The 7,967-nt window shown below is 37.2% G+C and overlaps 1 non-coding gene across 1 annotated transcript; it reads right to left on the bottom strand.

Annotated features, from left to right (window-relative positions):
- Positions 1-1,125: 1,125 nt before the first annotated feature.
- On the bottom strand, positions 1,126-1,253 carry LOC117284188. The gene has a single exon (XR_004515288.1). It is a non-coding gene; the product is annotated as a small nucleolar RNA SNORA40 (small nucleolar RNA).
- Positions 1,254-7,967: the final 6,714 nt, after the last annotated feature.

The following is a 7,967-nucleotide window of genomic DNA, read 5'->3' as shown; positions in this document are numbered from 1 at the left end:
ATCTCTGCTCCTGCTCAGGCCTGACTTCATGTGTATCATTTATACTTTACATTGGATACGACTTGACCTGCCTACGTTTCTGACTAAGTCCAACAGAGCCCAGGTCAAGATAAGAAATCCAGGATCCATAGCCACTTAGTGTCCTGTGCAGAGTGCTAATTTGATTAGGGAGGAGTAGGCCCTTTGGAATGGGCGTCTATCTCACTTTGTACTGCAGGCTGTCCTGGAACTCACTATGGAGTCCGAGCTGGCTTTGAATTTACAGCAATCTTCCTGCCTCAGCCTCCTGAATACTGGAATGTGCACCACCGCGTCTGGCGCTAGTATCAGATTTGTTAACTGGATCCTCTCTGAATCAGATGCTCAGATTATTAGGCATACAAGACCTTTAAAAGGGAAGAACCAAAGGAGGAAGGAGTGTAAAGAAATTCTATACTACCTTCTCAAATATTTATAATTTTAAAACTGTCTAAAAATAAGATCTATTTTAAGAAGCACATATATAACATTCAAAAGAAATTTTGGTCAAAAATAATGATTAAATTAAAATATATTAAATTGCCCAATAGAACGCCTGGCATGAGTAACAGCCTCAATAACAGTATTTCCTTTTCTTTTTAAAGAAGGCTAACAATCTTTCATTAAAGCCAGTGTTAATTTTAACCTGATGTTATTATTTAATACATTTAAACAAACATGATACAAACACACACAGTGTGACACCTCTTCAACTCCAGCCCCATGTTTAAGACGGAAGAAAGAAAAATGGCTATTTTTGTGCATCACTAGATAAAAAATGGGATAGAAAAATATAGAGCTGAGATTTTTCCTCCATATCCTGTACTTTAGATTTGGTGTTTCCCATACCAGGGATCAAACTCCAGACCTTGTGCTTGTGAGGCAGGGGCAGTGTCACTGCTTTATAATTAACTCTTTCGTCTTGGAATCCAATGTAATGGATACCCACATCCTCCATCCCTCTAATCTGTGTTGGGCATCATAATCTTTTTTTGTTTTTGCTTTGTCTTCTGAGGCGGAGTCTCACCATACAGTCCAGGCTTTATTCCTTTTGCCTCAGCCTCAGGAGTGCCAAGATCATAGGCTGGTACCTCTGTGCCTGGAGGTAATGTTCCTTCTCGCATGTATCAAATCGCACACTGAACAATGAGTGCTGGGTTGCAAAAGAGGATTTTCTGCACCTGTCCATAAGTCTTAGTCCTCATGTCAGACAAAAAAATGGACACAAAAGTGCTGGTATTTTCTTTTATTCATCCTTAAAGAGTGGTTGCCATCCGGACAGTAATCTCTACTTATCCAGCCTTCTTTCTTATTCCTGTGTATTTTCTCCTACTGTGCATTTCTCACACATTGATTCACCCCAACGCACATCTTTTTTCGGGTTCTTCCTTTTGGACTGCCTGTAAATCAGTCGGACAGCTGGGTAGTATTTTTTCCTCCCAGTTTTTGATTTTCTAGGGTCTTTTAATAAGATACCTTGAAAAAAAAAAAAACCCTATCCTTCCTTAAGTCCTTGAACACTTGTCTTATATTTTAATACAGAACTAAGAACCAGATAGTTAAAATAGCTCTGATTAGCTCACACAATCCAGACCCTTGCTTACTTACTGAATACTAACTTTAGAGACAATACTTTCCAATTTTAAGAATGACTATAATTCAGGGCCACAAATTTAGCTTAGTGCCTTGCAAGCTCAAGGTCCCAAGTTTGATCCCCAGTATCAAACAAAACAAAACAGAGAAGAACTATAATCCAGATTTCTCCTGAATAATCCCCATCCGCTAAATGACAGTGTACTTATCCAGGAGTGACCACTGGTCCAGAAACTGACAAGAGTGTCCTAGGAGTTCCTTCAGTGGGACTTCCTTCACTTTGGGGAGTTCAGCTTCCCTGTCTGTTGCTTGCACGCTGCCTTAGCACCTCAGCACCTTCCGGCTCCGTCACATCTCCTGTGTGGTCACACCCGGTCATCCTGCCTGTTTATCATGTCTTTCCTTACATAGACTTGCCGAGCTGCTTCCTCTTGGACCACTGCATCTAGCATACAGTTCTGTGGGAACTTCAGGAATCCTTGTCAGAAGCTCTGCTCGGCGCGGTGACTGGGAGCTTTCGTCAGCTCAGTCTGCTTCCAGTGTCCATGGAAATATAAAATGTACAGAACTTTTCTATATCCAAAGAGCTTCTCTTTCTCTTCTTCCTACCCCTCTCTCCCTCCTTTTTCCTCCTGTTCCTCTTATTCCTTTTCTTCATCTGTTTTCCTCCTCCCTTCCTCTGTCTCTTTCTCTTCCCCTCCTTTTTCTTCTCCCTCTCATTCTCCTCTTCTGCCTCTTCTTTCCTCTTTCTCTTCCTCCTCCTCCTCCTCCTCTTTCTTGCCTATGATATAAATTTAACAGGTGAGAGCAATATTAGCTTCTTAGAAATCCAAATCTCCCCAAAACAATGTGTTGAGCAAATTCTAATTTTTTCCCAAACTAATTTTCTCTATGGTTATTTTTAACAATCTGTGTAAGCTGAGTTTAAAGTAAAATGTTATTTAGAATCTTAGACAAAAAGACGGATGAACTTTCGAGGTACAAAGAACAAAATAGGCTATACTTTCTTACAGTTTCTCACTTTAGGCTCTAATGCTTATTACAGAGGCAGAATTAATACACCGTTAAATTGGAGCTGCTATTTTTAGCCATTATTAGTTTCAATATGATAGATACACTTGATTAGAACCCCTTACCTCCCTGGAGCCTGAGGGAAGTCTAAGGGAGGAGCTCCATGATTCCAGAGGCCCTTGCTATTACTCCCTGTACTCAACAACACGGCTCACACAGTACTTGGGACATGGATGCCTCTGGAATTTGAAATTTGTATATAAATTTGTTCCGTGGATTCACGCAAGATTTTCAGTGGTTCTTATGTTTGGGAAAATAAGTTAACTCATATGGAATGATTTGTTATATGTTGTATTTTGAATAATTAAATGTTTATATAATATACGTATAATATAAATGTTTATGTCCTTTTATGTGTGTGTTGCTTTGAAACAATTCATGCTAATATAGGGCATGGATTAATATTACAATAACTCTATAAATATTTACCTTACATAACATAACTTAACCTAATTAACAACCATAACATTGGCTAGCAAAGAAAACTACAATTAGGGAATATTAAGGGACATTTCCAGTTGCGTCCTGTGGAGCAATAGGGAATCATTTAAACACAGGCTTCTGAGGTCGGCCCGACCCAGGGGTATGGGTAGGTTCTCTTTCCAGTGTCATCTTCACTATTCCACCCCAGCCTCAAAAATGCAGAGAGAATATGCCAGAATCTTCAATGCTTTTGAACATGTATACATTTCTACTTTTTATTCTAAGCAAAAAAATAAAAGAAAAAAGAAAAATGAGAGAGAAAACACTGTGGTGATTTTCACTACTTTGACCTAATTGAATGTAAAATATAGTTAAGAAACGCTAGAAATATCGAATTCACAGAAGCAGCTAGGAGAGAAGGAAAGGGAAACACAAGTTTTACAAATTTTGGATGAGTCAACGGCCACTGGTGTTCAACCACTTGCTTCAGAATGGAAACCATGTGCTCAGCCATTCCCTAACAGCCTTCCTCCATCCATCTCGGAGGGTAAATTGTGAAATATTCTTTTAGGCACTCATGTAGAGCAATCTTGATCTCTCTTTTCCTTCTGTGGCTGAAAGAATATTTCTCAGCTTCATATTGGAAATTTGGAGACCTCAACCTCATTCTCCCCTGTGTAATTTAAAATAAAATTAAAAATAAATATCAGTTATGGTATTTTGACACATTTATTCATTGATGCAATTACTATTTACTGTCCAAATTCCAGAGTAGCGCATTCAGAGAGGATCAGAACACCTAAGTTAGTGGAGTGTGAAATTTTCAAAGCACAGTAATCCATGTCACAGCGAGTATACTGACACAGAGTAGAAAACACTTTTCAGACAATCTCAATCCACTCATGACTTCACACAGCATCTCACCCTGTACTGCCTCTGCTTATTACATCTTCTGCATGAATTTCTTCACTATCTGCTGCTCTGTTATGTGCTCTCTTGCCTTGCATTTTGAATACAAACTCCTCCAGAGAATCAAGTGAATTAGACCAGCCAGGCACTGTTCAACATACGCTGTTCTTATTGAGCAGGTATTTACAGTGTGTTGAGGTAGCTCCACGTCATAAGGGTATCAAAGAGTTTCAGTAAATGATTTCCTTCCTGAAGCTAGACACACTGATATACATATAAGCTGACATCTCTTCCCAATAAGTGATCCTTTTTAGTGGCTTTCTTCCAAGTAGTTGAGGAACAAGGTAAGCTTCCCTATTTTCATAACTGTTTAATTTTTTTTAGAGGTACTATCCAATTAAGTAATAGCAGAGAGGAATTAAATGCATAAGAATTAAAAAATTAAAATTAATAGATTTTCTATTGCTGCAACAACACATTTCCTTACATTTAGAGGCTTAAAAACACACATTTAATAAATCAGAGCCTGCAAGGTTCTGACACAGGGCACACTAGGCTAAAATCAAGGCATTGGCAGAGCCGTTCTTCTGCTGAGTGGTCTAGAGGAAAATCCTTCCTTGCCTTTTTAGCTGCAACAGGCTGCTATGTCCTCTGTTGTGGGCCTTCCTGTCAAAGTGCCCTGGCTAAATCTTTGTGTCTGTTGTCATGTTTCTACTCTGACTTACAGCCTCCTCTTTTCCTCTTTGAAGAACTCTTGTGATTCCTTTGGACCAAAAAATATGAAATCTTGTTATTGCAAGTTTCCCTACCTTAATCATACCTGTGAAATTCCTTTTTTCCCCTAGGGTAACATATTTCTAGATTTGAGGAATTAGAGCTTCTTGAGGAGGCATCATTATCATAGAAAAAAAATATTTCTTTTTGCAGATGATATGATACCATTCTTGCAAAACCTAATATTCCATATGAAGTTTGACACAAACAATAGAATAGAATATTAATGTAGCTAAATACTATATTAATACACAGCAATTAGTATACTTTATATATTGGGAACATAACATCTAAAAATAAAATAAATGTATCAATTTATAATAGCAATAAATATGCAAATTACCTACAGCAAAATTTAGGAAACTTATAAATCTATATAAAATAACCTTAAAACATGTCCAAAGATACAGAAATAATTTAAACTAAAAGAAAAAAATATCATTTCTCTTTCTTTAATAAGATGTCTCAACGTGATAAAAAGTGCTATTTAAATGGCAACTTTTTTTTTCTTAGGTGAAACAGAAGCGTGAAAGAATAAGCATGTACAATTATTTTTTGAAAATCATGGAAAGAATATCACAGTAAAACCAGTGGAAAGGCAGACTGAGAGCCTCTACAATCTAGCTTAACATAAATTAAATATATTATCTTTCCTCTATCCTTAAAATGTTGGCTCATTACTATATTGACTCGCAATACTTTGAATGGAGGAGAACAGAAGGTGACAGAGGCAAACTCAGCTACTTGGGGAAATCTAGTAAGTCTGTGATAATGTTCATGTTTGAAGACTCTGAGGGATATACAACTTTTCTTATAAATGATATAGAGTAATCCAAAAGAAATTAGGAAAGATATAACTTGGATCTATATCTCATACTATATTCCATAATAAACTATGAATTGGGTGGAAATCTAAAAGTGAAAGAGAGAAAGAAAGAAAAAAGCAATACAAATAAAAATGACAAATGTTTTTACAGCATGGCTATGAGGAAAGACCTAACTCTACAGCAAAGGAAAAGATTGACAAATATATGTCATTAAAAATGAAATTTGGCATGAAAAAAATTGGAAACCAAGTTGAAAAACTTATGAGAAACTGAGTATCCAGACCTTAGGGGTAGTTGTCACTCTTTCCCTTTCCAGCTCTGGTTTTGTCCACATACACAAATTTGGTACATTAGATGAGAGTTAATTTAATATATGCAGAAGCTTAGAAAGTGATTGTGCATTGGGGTTTGGACTTTCACTTCAGGGAACCATTTCTCTACCCTGTCGGCTTTCTGGGAAATGGCCGACCAGGCATGTCCCAGTGGAGGTCCTTGTCATGTGAATGAAGTCAGTTTCGGTCAGGCATTCCCTGGCCAGAAGACGTGACCAGATGAGTCTTGTAATTTTGAGGAGAAATATTTATTTTAACTTACTAATTTGTCAGGAGAGGTGCTTAGCAGCCTCATTTAAGTTCATTGTTCCATCTATGGATGTAAAATATGAGTTTCTCTAATATTTCTACTATTTTCTTCATTATCCTGGAGTTCACAGAAAGAATGTTCAGTGGTACATTATTCTACCCATTTAGACTTTTGCTTTAGAAAACAGTTAATATATTCTTTTATATATACACATATAATCGCACACATCAAACGTATATAATTTCTTTGAAAAAGAGGTCATTGGAAGATATATTTCCAATTTGCTGCCAAATAATGAAGCACATATTCATTTCAAACTCCTGAAAATCTTTCATAACTTCACTTATCTTCCTGATACTCCAATGAGGTCCTCGGTGAGGTGTAGTTATCCCCCTTGATAAACAGAAAGGTTGCGTAACTTGCTCACAGTGACCCCAGTAGAGAGGAAGACTGTATGCTATGAGACAGCTGTGCTTCTCACTCCTACCATGTTTGTTTTCAGTGTAGGAAATCTAGTTTCTATTGCCGCCATTCTAATTGTATTTGTCCTTAAAGAGAAGTCTTCCTCTCTTGGTACTACAGAGGGCGAAATTCCCTGTACAGTCTTCCAGTTCTCTTATGAAAGTCAACTGAGAAAACGTCTTTTTTATGAAATGACTTTTCATTTCTAAAACAATGCATGTAGTTAACCAGATTGACTTCCATACTTTTAATCCAGTGTGTTTTAATGGCTAGCCAAGAAATGGAGGTTTTTTGTAATAAATAAACTAGCACACTGTTTCTCATGATCTTCCCATTTCTTCAAATATTTGTTTGAAACATACCAAAATATCATTGTAAGAATAACAACCCAAAGAGCATATTATTTTATCAGAACTACATAGTAGCGAAACCAAGAAGACAGCATTGACAACAAACTAAGCAGCATTATTAAAAATGATCAATGACTTCAGTCATCTCCCATCCATTGAGGAGCTCTTTTACATATGATCCATAATTTCTCAAGGAATGATAAGGAAACCAATCCTATTGCTTTGAGTGCTTTATTTCTTGCACATGTATCATGTCTATCACTTTATGTCTTTCATGAGCCCTTGAAATGATGTATTTTTCAATTTTAGCATGAGAACAATGAAGCCCAATGCTGTTAAAGATTTCTCCAGTTAAATACAAAGTCAAAGAGCCAGGGATTCAACTCTGGTTTGTGCCTTAATCATAATTCCAAAGCCAAATCAAGCAGAAAAGACAAAAATTTACTAGTTCCTCTGACGTTGTTCACTGTATTGTGGTTAGGTTACAAAACCATTTCATTGTTAGTGGTCATAGTTATGTTGCCCTCTGGCAAATATCCTTGCCACATTTTAAGGGCTACAACTCAACTAGCTCTTGAAAATCTATGGAATGGAAATTTTGGTACAGTTAGCACGATACACCTCATGATGGTTTGTAGCATTGGCTCTATAATTGGAAAAGTAGAGCTAAGTGAAGCAACACAGCCTTTGGCTGATCAACCTTGGGCAAAAGTCATGCAACCCAAGGATTTCAGGGGTTCATTCTGTTTGTTAGAACTCCTGAGAGTATTCATGTTCCTGTAACAAGAGGGAACCACTCTCTTGTTGCACAGATAATGCCTTTGATGTAAAATGCTTATAGAATGCTCAGGCCAAATAAGGTATTTGGGAAAGTGCTTCCCTCTCTGGAAAAGCAAAATCTCTTGTGAGTACAGGTAACATATGAAACATCTGCAACTCAGCAGGTGATCTCTGTTGA

This window comes from Fukomys damarensis, unplaced genomic scaffold, assembly GCF_012274545.1.
Source record: "Fukomys damarensis isolate Sample0158 unplaced genomic scaffold, DMR_v1.0_HiC HiC_scaffold_4, whole genome shotgun sequence".
NCBI lineage: Eukaryota > Metazoa > Chordata > Mammalia > Rodentia > Bathyergidae > Fukomys > Fukomys damarensis.
This window is presented reverse-complemented; position numbering and strand designations above follow the sequence as displayed.